Source organism: Canis aureus, chromosome 36 (genome assembly GCF_053574225.1).
Source record: "Canis aureus isolate CA01 chromosome 36, VMU_Caureus_v.1.0, whole genome shotgun sequence".
Taxonomy (NCBI): domain Eukaryota; kingdom Metazoa; phylum Chordata; class Mammalia; order Carnivora; family Canidae; genus Canis; species Canis aureus.
This window is the reverse complement of record NC_135646.1, coordinates 10,609,459-10,622,614: the sequence shown is the minus strand read 5'-3', so window position 1 is coordinate 10,622,614 and position 13,156 is coordinate 10,609,459. Positions and strand designations below refer to the sequence as shown.

General features: G+C 39.8%; 1 long non-coding RNA gene across 1 annotated transcript in view; it reads right to left on the bottom strand.

Annotated features, from left to right (window-relative positions):
* The window catches only part of LOC144305727 (uncharacterized), a 95,462-nt gene extending 85,161 nt beyond the window's left edge, over nucleotides 1–10,301 (bottom strand). The window contains exon 1 of the long non-coding RNA XR_013372797.1: nucleotides 10,034–10,301. This is a non-coding gene — a long non-coding RNA (uncharacterized LOC144305727). The remainder of the gene's footprint in view (nucleotides 1–10,033) is intronic.
* Nucleotides 10,302–13,156: the final 2,855 nt, after the last annotated feature.

The following is a 13,156-nucleotide window of genomic DNA, read 5'->3' as shown; positions in this document are numbered from 1 at the left end:
CTTGTTGATCAGAGGACCTCTCCAAGATCTTTATCCTACTCATTCTCTTCCAAATAAGTTCTGGACCTAAATTTTTGAGACTCGCCTAACAATAGAAGCATACAGAAGGAAGAAAAACTGTATTTCATCTCAGTGATGACAAAAAAGGAAATTGTATCCTGGCATTAAGTTATCCATACAGAAAATACATGGAGAAAGAACTACCCTCTCTTAGTATATATAAACAGGTTGACAGGGAAAATTCCTGAAAAAGTATTATATAATTTCAAGAAAGGTGATTTTTGACAGTTTGGTGCCGTTTCTTGGGCACTAAATTTTTCTATACAGTCCTGTGAGTCTATATATCCTCAAATGTATTCCTTGAAATGATGGTTCCTCTAGATATAAATAGGCTTAGATGAAAAGAGTATGCTGTGATCACATTGTCAAATGCCGATTCCCTGAAACACTCTGTTGACAAAGCAAGGTTGAGTTTCTTGCTTACTGTGCTAAGAAAAATGTTACTTTGACAGTCTCAGTAGCATCTCAAAGTGGGGAGGATGAAGTGGAGATTTTATGAAATTTGGAGGATCTGGCTAAAGTGGGGGTCTGACTAGGATTGCAGAAGGTTCACAATATAATAGGAATGGTTAACACAGCATGGATTTGGTTTCAAAGAGAATCTTGAAGAGTAAGCTCTCCTATGACTCTATATTACCATGAGAAAGGGTATTTACTCTGATGAGGATAAATGGAGTATTTTGATAAATGGATTTTCTGGGAGTTCCTAAAATGAACAGTAAAGTTATTTGCAACTTTAACTTACTGAGCAAGTTTCTAAAAGAGTAAACCCATGTAATGAAAATGGTCATAGTACAGTCATGTTAGAGTACAGACAATAAACTTGTAGGTATAAATGGTTTTGGTTTTCAACATAAATTTGGGAATGCCTGGGTTAAACAAAGTTAAGCAAATATATTTACAGTGGTACTTTTCAGATTATTATGTGAATACACATGTAATTTTCAAGGAAGGAGTATATAACAAACATTTTTATTTTATTCTGAAAATAAAATCTGCCAGGATGAGTATCTCATGAAATACAGTTGCAGAAATAGTGACCAAGACCTTAGGATAGTCATTACAAAAAAATGTAAATAGAGGAGTAATTATAATCTCAATTTGGCACTTCCCCATACATAGGCATGAATGTCTTAAGCAACCAACACAAAGGCACCCAGACCTGAAATCTGGTTCATGAGTTAAGCACAACCAGAATGCATCAGTGAGTGAAATGAAGTCTCACAGCACCAGTGCCTTGAGGAGGAAAGTGAAGCAGGTGATACAAAAAGAGGGGAGTCCTTCCAGTGGAGATACATTGCTTAGCTAATGAGTTATGGACACTTTTTTGCATCTTCAATTTACTCTAAAGTGTTAATATAGAATTGTTACATAGAGATAACAGTCTCATTACATGCTACTCTTTTAGGAGGTAAGAAACACTGCTTACTAAAAGCAAGTAACAGTTAAAATAGCATTTTATCTTCATGCACACACAATTTAAATGGCCACACAGAGCTTTGGTACTTTATAATAGTCTACAGGAAAGTCTAGCTACTATCAATAACAGGACATTTACTTAGTCTGGGTTTGGTAAGTACCACTACAGTATGACATTATTCATCTCATAGTGAAAGGAGTCAGTCACTCTGTTTTGACATGAGTACCTCCATTGAGTGTGGACTTCCACTTCCACTAAATGTGAACTTTTGGAGAAACAGTAGAGGGAGTAAATAAAATTTAAAATATTGGCTAAAAAATTTTAATTATTAACTTAGGAAAAAAAAAAGATAGGCTTGATTTTTTATGCCAGAAAGTACAATGTCAGTTAATTCTAGGAGATATTAAGAGGATTCCAAGAGTTCACATAAATGTAATTCTAACTGTGCAATTGCAAATGAAGCCACAGAGAAAGAAAAAGTCCAGATATTCTACAGAAACCAATGTGGTTGCTGAGCTCAGATTCTGAAGAGATATATATATAATCTAAATATCACTGGCCCATCTCATGGCTAGCCTGAGCATGCTGGTGTATGCAACCCTGCAGCTGCCAACAAATCATGGAAAAGTACTTTGTATCTTTATGGAAGTCTCTTAAGACATGCTATATGAAAATTATATAGAACTCTTTACTCTTCATCCACTTTTATGGTAGATGCTTCCATAACACTAACCATCTTTCTAGATTCTTCCCTTTAACTGTTCTCTAAAACCCTTCCACTTTTTAGTCCAAACTTGAATGCCTATAACCACTTCTTTTTCTAGGAATTTTTCTGTTAAAAGTTAATTTGGTCTTTCTTTGTTAAGCCTAGCCCTAAAAATGTATGAATAATAAGAAATTCTTCCTTCTCAGAGTTATAGGTAAGTGTGCCCCAACCAAAGTCTCTAAATTTGTCTGTTAATATCTTCATCTTATCAACATGCTCAAAAGATGAGATGAAAGAAACACAGCTAAGAATTCCTATTAGGGAGTGGCACAAAATTGATAGATTCTGGAAGTCTCTGGCACCAAATAAACTGTGGTTTACCAATCAATCAATCAATTAATCAATCAAGCTTTTATGCTTTGATCAGAGCAAGTAGAAGGTAAGGAAGAAAATGTGCTCTGTTGGGGGCCATTAATGACTGATGAGAAAAGAGAAAGCAAACTTTTCTTTGGACTGAGAAAAAGCAAAACATTCATACTATTAAGAGAGAATTCACTGGAGTTCTAACGCAGGAAGGAAAGGTAAACTTCTGGTCTTGAATTCTCTCTAAAGGTCTCTTGGGGACTTGGAAAATAGATCATTGAACCAAACATTGCCAGTGAACTTTGAGGGGCTATCAAAAACAATAAAGGGGAATAAAACTGGAGATAGGCCAATATTATCCAATTTTGCAAACTGGGATGAAAGGAGATTTAAAAAATTAGAGATAAGAGTTATACTGATTTAAGCTAAGATTTTAGAATCTTTTATATAGATTCTAAGTTTATGTTCAGGAAACCAAAAGAAGCAATAATCAGTAGGAGCCAATAAATCAAAGTTGTCTAATTTCTTTTTGTGCAGTTGGGGTCCTGGCATGGAACATACACAACCAGAGGGAAATTCAGGAAGATTCTTAAAGGGGACTCTTCAAGAAGATGGGCTATGGTTAAGGGAAGTTTACAGGGATAGTGAAGCAACTGCAGAGTACTAGTACCACCCAATATAGGACTGGCTACACAATTGTGAGGCCAAGGGCAAAATGAAAATGCAGAGCCCTTTATTCATAATTTATTAAAAATTTCAAGACTTTTCAAAAGAGCACTAAGCCAAGCTTTGGGCCCTGTTGACTACACAGGCTGCAAACCCACTGCCACCGTCTCTGATCCTTAGGTTTCAAGCAGAAAGGAGGGAAATAAGCAGGAGACCCTGAAGAGAGTTGTAGCCATATCTTTAGCTGAAGGAGAGCTATTGGTAGAAAGACTAAGCCACTTATACTAAGCCACTGATTACCTGTGGCTGCAAAGAAAGGGATCTGGAAAAATACATACCTTAATCTCATTCTTTTCCTTCCCTTCTACAATTCCTGCCAGTGCAGGACAATGGAATCTAGTTAACCAGTTAATATAATCCATGGAGGACAGTTTCCTGGGGCACAAAGCAGGGTGGAGAGTGAGTTGGAAGAGTCTGGGAGAATATCCTGCACACCTTTATGAAGTTACTATGCCATTAAATCTGTAAAACCTGGTACCCCTTGTCTATAAGCACTTTAGGAAAGTGTTTGCCACAAGTCCTCTGGAGATCCTTTTGGACAGTATGGAGAAATATGGCCTGAAGCAAAGATAATTATGTGGATCAATAACAGGTTAAACAAACATGAAGTCTACTGAAAATCAGATAAATGAAAACCCAAAAGAAGCTGTATGTGCACCATAGTTTCTTTACTCCATCCTACCCAGTTCAGCACTTTTACTACTGATTTGCAAATATAGAACTGCTTATCAAAGCCTGGTTTACAGATTGCTGAGTGGGACAGTGCCTAACCAGGATGAAAGGATTAGAATCCAAAAAGATCTTGACAGGCTATAGCAATGGGATTAAAAACCTTGGCCAGCTGGAGCAACTGAATAAATCTAATAGGAGTAAATCTTGGGATTTGCTCTCAAGTTCAAAAAGCCAATGACATAGGTTTGGGACACAAGAGACAATACATACCAAAGGTAAGGTCAAGGTGAGTCAGGAGCATGATGGATTCTCCACAAAAGGAGATTAGGTTTCAGGCAGCATTAATTGAACAAAAGAGGATATAATCCAAGCCTGAAATTGTGTTTATCAAGTCACACCTGAAAATTTTGGTTTATTTTGAATGCCATTTGTGACTCGTAATGTACTGTTAAGGAGAGTAACTGAGATAGGAGACAAGACTTATAAACTAGGAACAACCACAAAAACTGATCTGGCTTTAATAACTGATGTATATGAGGGACGCCTGGGTGGCTCAGCAGTTAAGCATCTGCCTTTGGCTCACACTGTGATTCTGGGTTCAGGGATCAAGTCCTATATCAGGCTCCCTGTGAGAAGCCTGCTTCTCCCTCTATGTCTCTGCCTCTCTCGTGGATAAATAAATTAATACTATCTTAAAAAAACTGATATAAATGATAACTTGAATATGACAATACTGAAATTTTTGCTAAACTAGCAAAGAAAAGAACAGCAAAAAAACATAAATGACATCAAAGATAAGTGTGAGTGGATGAAGCAACTCTTGCCTCCTTAGTTCCTCCTCCTGCATTTGCAGAGTTAAGAATCCACTGGAACAGAGGACCCTAGAACCAAAGGCTTACTGCTTTTTGGAAGGGTAAGGTGAGTATTTTCCCACAGGGATTTATTACCATTTAAGGAAATTCTCACTAGGCCAGAGTTACATACTTCTGAATTGTCTTTTTTATTGTGTAACTATGCCTATTTGAAGAAAAAGCCATGTGCTAATACAGAACAGAAACTATTCCTTAGTAGTAATAATTAAAGAGATTGAGAGCCAATAACAAGAGACCTAAAAATCTCTTAGGAGATTAATAGTATCCAAATTGTATCCAAATATATTAAAGACTGCCATATAATAGAACAATTACCATTGCAGTTTACTAGTTCAAAGAACAAAATAAGATCTTTTTACTTTTAATCAGAGACATGTTTTTCATGTTCAATTTTTCTAAGGACAAAATGGACTGCCATGGAAAACAGAAGCTTCCCCAGAACTAAAGTGAATGACACAGTAACATACTGTAGATGTGTTATTCCAGCAGATGTGTTATTTAGGCAATTCCAGCATTAGATGGGTGCTTAAAGTATTTTAATATTTTATTTAAATTCAATTTGCCAACATATAACATCCCATCAAGTGCCATCCTTAGTGCCCATCACCCAGTTACCCCAACTACTTAAAGTATTTTTATTTATTTATTTTTTTTTTACCATTAAAGTATTTTTAAAATCACTCCTGTAGTTTATTCCTTCTTTCATTCAAATAACTATCGAGAACTAGCCACATACACAGTGTGGTCCTCAGAACTGAGGGTATACCTTAAAAAAAAAAAAAAAACTGAGGGTATAACAACAAACAGAAACAAGCAATTTCCTCACGGAGCTTAAATTGTGATGGGATAGGTACATAATAAACAAATAACTACTGAAATGTCACAAAGTAGTGGCAAATGTTGTAAAGTGAAGCTGGGTAAAGAGCTCAAGCAATGGAGTAAGAGAAGGAACTATTGACAGGATTGTCAGGAAAGGCCTCTCTAGTCAATGAGATCATCATTCTATCTACTAAACTTCTAAAGATTTATTTATTTATTTTTGATAGAGAGAGACAGAGAGAGAGAGAGAGAGAGAGAGAGGCAGAGACACAGGAGGAGGGAGAAGTAGGCTCCATGCCGGGAGCCCGACGTGGGACTCAATCCCGGGACTCCAGGATCCCGCCCTGGGCCAAAAGCAGGCGCCAAACCGCTGAGCCACCCAGGGATCCCTAAACTTCTAAATCTTGAATCTCGGTCTCTTAAGGTTATCATTTTTCTTCCTTATGTTAATTATCCTCCAACTGGTTTAATCTTTAACTCCTAAATGGAGAATAATTTTAACTTTTAAACCCAGAAAAACTTAGCAGTAAATCTATTATAGTATAATTTATAGGCAGGATGTGCCTGATACTTAAAATTTCATTTAGAACCATTTTGTGAGCATCTTCATAGATCTTATATACACTTCTCTTTCCCCACCAAATAATACTTTGTAATATCTGGGCTCAGTCCTGTCTTAATAATCTGAAATTGTTATTTCTTTGAGGAGGGGGCATAAACATTTATCTAAATCTCTTGCCCATCTCAAGAAAGTTTTATTTCCTCTTCATCTATGCCATTCTTTTTATTTTATGAATAAATAACAATTCCTGATATTTAATTGGACACTTTTGTTTCATGACATACATTTTGATGCTAACACTTAATCACATCTACTACTGGACAAAGGTAAAAAAAAAAAAAAAAAAAAAAAGAAGTAGTATTATACACCAAGCTTCAAAGCTAAGAGAAAGACAAGCAATTAGATTATAGACCCAAATTAGACACATACTTTAAAAAAACCCTATGACCTTAATTTTTTAATTTTTCTGTCTGCTTTCCTTCCTTTCCTTCCTCCTTTTCAACTAGTATTTCTTTATAGTTGAGGTATAGGAACATATTTGGAGGGTCACAGGGTTATAAAAGACCACTAGGATTAAAAAAAAAAGTTTTGTTAACATAATGTACTAACAATTTGTAACTTTCTAATCATAGATTCATAGAGTCATATGTTGTAAAGAGGTAAAAATCACCTTAGAAACCATTAATTTTCCTCAAACCCATGCCACCAACAATACTTTGCAGAAACAGTCTCAGCAAGGAAAAATTAATTGTGTAAAATCATGTACTCATTTCTATAATCAAATAATGAATGGGATTCAGTTCAAGATGTGAGAACAGCACAATTCCCTATTTTGCTCTTGATCCTGGTCACGCTAAAGTTACAGGTAAAATAATTAAATAAAAATTAGCAGTACTAGAAAAAAAAAACAGATTCTGATGACAGTTTGAGAGAAGACTAGAAGAGAAAAAGCAGACAAGATCTGATCATTGGGGAAATCACGCAGGGAAACTATGGCCTCAACTATCCTTAGTAGAAGGAAAGGGGATCTGGTTTTCCAAGGGATTTTCAAGGGTTCTCCATGCTCAGAGTTACAAAAAGCATGACTAGACTGTACAAAATACCAGAGTAATTAATTATAGAATCACACTGGAAAAGGCAAGACAACTAATTCTTACTCCTCTTCATTAGGAGTAAGGAGCAAATAGTGATGAGACCTACAGATAAAATCTAAGAGCTCTTCACATACCTATCCAGTCACATGCCTGTAGTTTCTGGCTCCTCTCACTGCTTCCTGACATGGATGAAATATATGAAATATATGAAAAATGTTGTTTTTAAAGATATAGAGGTCCCAGTGGATACACATTCAATTCCTGAGAATGACCAGAAGTAAAGATTTTGATTATTTGTTTATACTTCTCTATTTAAAAATTCTTAAGGTCATCTATTTGTAAGTTTAATGAATACTAAAAAAGAAAAATATAAGCTCACATGGGGATATATTATTTTAAACTGAACATGATGCAGATTTTATATTATTGATAAAGAATTTTAGGGATCAGAAACAAAACAGTTGAAAAATGGTCATTATTGGAAAATGAGTTAAATAAGGTAAATGTTCATATCTTTTTCTATCTGCTTAACATACAATGGTCCTAAATTGATGTTTCTGTACTTATGACTACAATACAAAGCAATGTCTTTCAAAGTTGTGTTTATGCAACACTAAAGGAAATGCAAATCTGTCAGTTAACAGATTTTTAAAAATCAATGTGAATAAACAAACAAGTAGATGAAAACTCTTTTTAAAAACTTAACTGAGACAGTAAATTTATTTCAGGTGTGTTCTCAATAACAGTATTTCACTTATGCTCTGAAGACAAAGCCAAGCTCTTTACCTTTGCAAAAAAAACTCAGCTCCTTAAGAAAAAAATTGAAATTGATCTCTTTCCTCTAATTTTATTAAAATTTTAATTTCCTGTAGCTAAAATTTAGGCATATAAAAACTGCAGTAATAGCCTAATAAATATGGCTTTATATGGGTTATCCATATATATGTGTTTTTAAGATGCATGATAGGGCCCTCTTTAAGATACCATCATATTGGTTTAAAAATATTTGTCTTCATTTTAAGCTGGAAGTGGGAAAATCTCCCACATAGAAAGGGTAGCATGTCCATAAAATAACAGAGTATTAACAGAAGGTACTTATATAAGTCATTCTAAACTGATTTTAGTTCTATTATTTAGTTAATACCTTTAAAATGCAATACAGAAATAAAGCACTTGGTTTTCATAAAATAAAAATTTCAGGTATGCACTACTGAATAATTTCTATTTGATTTCTTGGTATTAAGAACAAATAATTGATTTTAGGCAAATTGTTAAACCAATATAAACCCCACTTCTGTTTGTAGCGAAGGTAAGAGATTGAAGACCCTAGAGAGGGAAACTGATCACTCATACGTTGCTGGGAATATAAAACCGTGGGGATATAAAATGGTACAGTCACTCTGGAAAACATGCTAGGCATTTCTGTTGCATTAAATTAGCAACCATCAAAGACCCAGCAATCACAATTCTACACTTACCACAGAAATGAAAGCCTAGGTTCTTGCAAAAACTGGCACAGGAATGTTCACAGCAGCATGTTCTGTGACAGCCAAAAACGAGAAACAACCCAAATGTCCTTTTAAAGGGTGAATGGTTAAACTGACTGTGGCAACCCATACCGTAAATATTATTCAGCAAATAAGAAGGAGACAGAGTATTGACACATTTGTACCACTGGGAAACTCACTTCCCAAAGCAGAACACAGGTGGTTAGGGTTTATAAAGAGGACACTCTGAATGAATCTCCAGAGAAAGATGTCGAAGGAAAAATTTAGTTCCCCAAAGATATATACTATAAGTTTTCATGCATAGAGAATTCTCGAAATAGCAGAATTCTGGAAATGGGGAACAGCTTGGTAGTTGCCAGGCAGTACCGTAATGGGGCAGGAGGGAGGTGATACAGCGATGAAAAGGCAATCAGAGGGATCCTTGCAGTGAGGAAATGAGCTGTGCATACGGAGGTCCGGATCCTGGCCGTGACACTGTACTGCAATTTTCCAGGAAAGTGAGTAAAATGGTACATGAGAATATTCCTATATAATTTCTTACAAATGCGTGACAATCCACAGTGAGATGACAACCGTGGTTTAAAGAAAAGAAAAAAAAAAAAAATAGAGAGTTGAACCCTCTAGTATTTGAACGGGACCTGACTATTCGGCCAATCACTGCTTGGAAATGGTGGTGGTGGATCAATCCCCACCAGCTCCTCCCTCAGGAATGTCATCTCTCCCCCAGTGGAGACGTTCGCCAAATGCTGCAAGGACAGGAGCTGTGCTTAGGGGCTTAGGGGCACCCAGACATCAGTGAAGAAATTCCAAGCAGAGGTGGAAATGCATACATAAAGCAAGAGCCAGAAAGTGAAGAGGAATCCCAAAGGCCACAGGCGGGCCCAAGAGAGACACATGATAACGCCACGAGAGCGCGGCGGATGTGCGCCCAAGTGCGGAATGACAGCTCTCCCAACCCAAGGCGCTCGGAAGCGCGCGCACTCTGGGACCCACGGATGCGAACGCGCACCTTACAGGTCGGCGCGGCGGGTCCCCCGGGGCTCTGCGCTTCCCCTCTGCCCGCACAGGCGTCTCAGTGGCTCAAAGACCGTGTCCGGGGCCAAGGTCGACCCACCACCTCCCTTCTTGCTGCTCAGGCCCCAGCGTCACGCGCAAACCCACCCAGCACACCTGCCCACCCACTGCCTCTCTTTCAGGCGCGCTTCTGCCCTTCCCCTGACTGTCTCCCTACCTGCCCTGGGCAGAAGCCGGAAGTAGGCCGGCCGGCCGCCATGCCCGCCTCCGCGGGGGCCTATCTGTGGGCCTGCAACGCCCTGCGGCCTGTGGGGGCCATGGCACCTCGGGGCACCACAGGGACCTGCTGCTCCACTATCTGCTCTCACCAGGGGGCTGAAGGCCAAGGGTGCGCTGAGGGGCGAGCGGGAGGGAGGTACGGCCGCAGCCCCACGGGGCTCGGCTCTGCCCACCGCCCGTGGCGGTCCCGCTTCCTCTCGCGTGAGTACGCGGCGCGTGCGTGGAGAGGGCGCCTGGAGGGGCTGCCGTGGGGCACGCACGCCGGATGTGGGCGTCAGGGCCTCGCGCCTCGGGGGCGCTTCCTGCTGGGGCCGGACTTCCGGCGGAGCTGCGGGGAGCCGCTGCGGGACGGCGCTGCAGGCCGGTCGGCGCTGCTTCGACGTGCGGACCTACACGGGCGCCCACGGCACGCGGCCTGCGGGGCAGCACCGGCGGACGGAAGCTGGCGCTGGGACGCGGGCGCGCCGCCACCTCTTCCAGCGGCGGCTCGCTCTCCTGGCGCGCGGACTGCTCTGCGGACAGCCCCTGGGCTGATGGACCACGACCGGCCCTGCCCGCGGACGCCCGGGCCCGGGACACGGGGAGGACCCAGGAACCGGCTTTGACCCGGCTCTCAGGCACGTGGCCCCAGGGCAGCCTCAGTGTCCACCTGCCGCCTGCGCGCATGGGCTCCTCTGAGCCGTCTGTCCAGCGTGGGCAGCTCTCCAGGGACCCTGGAATGTGTGCACGTGTTTACTGGAGGAGCAAGCTGGACGACTGACCCCGAGCCGCGGCTCACAGAGCCTGTTCCCAGCGCCGGGGCCGAGGGTCCCCTAGGCCGCCCCCCGCCCGGCGTGCAGAAGCCCGCGCAGGCGCAGGACCAGGGCGCACCTAGAGGCAAGGCCCGGCCCGCGTGGTCCGTGGGCCGGATGGACCGCCCAGCTGCTCCCGCTCAGACCTGACCTTCAGCAGCGCTGCCTGGTGAGGACGTCGTAGGCCTCTTACTCTCGCGGGTGAATAGCCTCGCACATCCTTCGTTGCCAGAGCCTTTACCCCATTTCTTGGTGAGAGGGCAAAAACTCAAACCACCCCCCATTCTCCTCTTAGCATTTGTGCAGAAATGAACTCTCAATAAAAAAGCACACACAGGGGGATCCCTGGAGGGCTCAGCGGTTTGGCACCCGCCTTTGACCCAGGGCGTGACCCTGGAGACCCGGGATCAAGTCCCGCATCAGGCTCCCTGCATGGAGCCTGCTTCTACCTCTGCCTCTCTCATGAATAAATAAATATAATCTTAAAAAAAAATAAATAAATAAAAACGGGCACACACACACAATTAAGCCTTATCTGAATGTATCTTCAAACAGTATTCTCCATAGACTTACCCCCCGCCAAAAAAAGTAAAAATTTTGATCCTTAACATTTACTAAACCATTTCTATTAACACTAGTTTTGCATACATTTATAGAATTTAATCCCCAAAGCTTTTACCATAATTTGTCTTGCATATTCTTTAATTAAATCCATTTGTGTTTCAACATAACATTTATTCTTAAAAAAAAAAAAAACATTCCATTCACTAACACAGGATTTTTTTTTTTTTTTTTCTGTTTGAAACATAATCTCTGCTCTCAAACTCATCAAATGCCTTGCACAAATTTTAAAAATAGACTTTCTTTTTAGGGAAATTTTAAATTCATAGCAAAATTGAGAGGAAAGTGGCCTCCCACACTATCAGCATCCCACACCAAGGTGGTACATTTGTTACCTTTTATGAAACTACACAGACACATCATTATCTCCCAAAGTCCATTTTTTACACTTGGTTCGCTCTTAGTGTTGTATACTCTATGGGTTTTGACAGATGCATAATGACATATATTCACCATTATAGTATCATACAGAAGTTTTACTGCCCTACAATTCCTCTCTGCTCCATGTCCTCATACCAGCCCCTTCCCCAACCCCTGGCAACTACCTACCTATAACTGTCTTCATACTTTGCTTCTTCTATAATGTTGTAAGTTGGAATCATACAGTAATTAGCATTTGCAGATTGGCTTTTTCACTTAATATGCGCAGAAGATTCTTGTCTTTTCATAGCTTAATACCTATTTCTTTTTATTGTCTAATACTATTTAAGTGTTGGGGTGTATCATTTTTTATCCATTTTTTATCCATTCACCTACTAAAGGACATCTTAATTGCTTCCAAGTTTGGGCAATTATAAATAAAGCTGCTTTAAATATACATGTGCAGGTTTCTGTGTGAATACAGGTTTTCAGCTCCTTTGGGTAAATTTCAAAGAATGTGATTGCTAGGTCAAGTTGTAAGAGTACGTTTAGGTTTGTAGGAAACTGCCGAATTGTCTTCCAAAGTGGTTGTACCATTTTGCATCCCCAACAGCAATGAATGAGAGTTCCTGTCGCTCCACATCCTTGCCATCACTTTATGTGTCAGTGTTTTGGATACTCACCATTTTAATAGGTATGTAGTAGTATTTTGTTGTTTCAATCTGCAGTTTCCTAATAATATGATATTAAACATCTTTTCATATGCTTATTTGCCATCTGTAGACATTCTTTGGTGAGGTATCTGTTCTGATCTTTTGTTCATTATTAATCAGTTGTTTTCTTATTGTTGACTCTTAATGGTTTCTTGTGTATTTTGGATGACAGTATCTAATCAGATATGTCTTTTAGAGATACTTTCTCTCAGTCTATGGCTTGTCTTATTCTGAGAGCATCTTTTGCAGAGCAGAAGTTTTGATGAAGTTTAATTTTAATGAAGTCCAGCTTACCAATTGTTTCAATGATCATGCCTCTTGCGTTGTATGTAATAAGTTCCCACCAAACCCAAGGTCATCTAGATTCTCTCCTGTGTTACTTTCTAGGAGTTTTTCCCCCCGTTTTCTGAGGTTTTTACATTTGTTTTGTTGTTTATTTAGTTTTACAATTTACATTTAGGTCTGTGAGTTAATATATTTGAGCTTTTATTTGTGAAGGATGTAAAGTCTGTGCCTGGATTCATTTTTTGTTTTGGTGATTCTGGGACTTTTGCTCCTCCATATAAACTTTAGAAT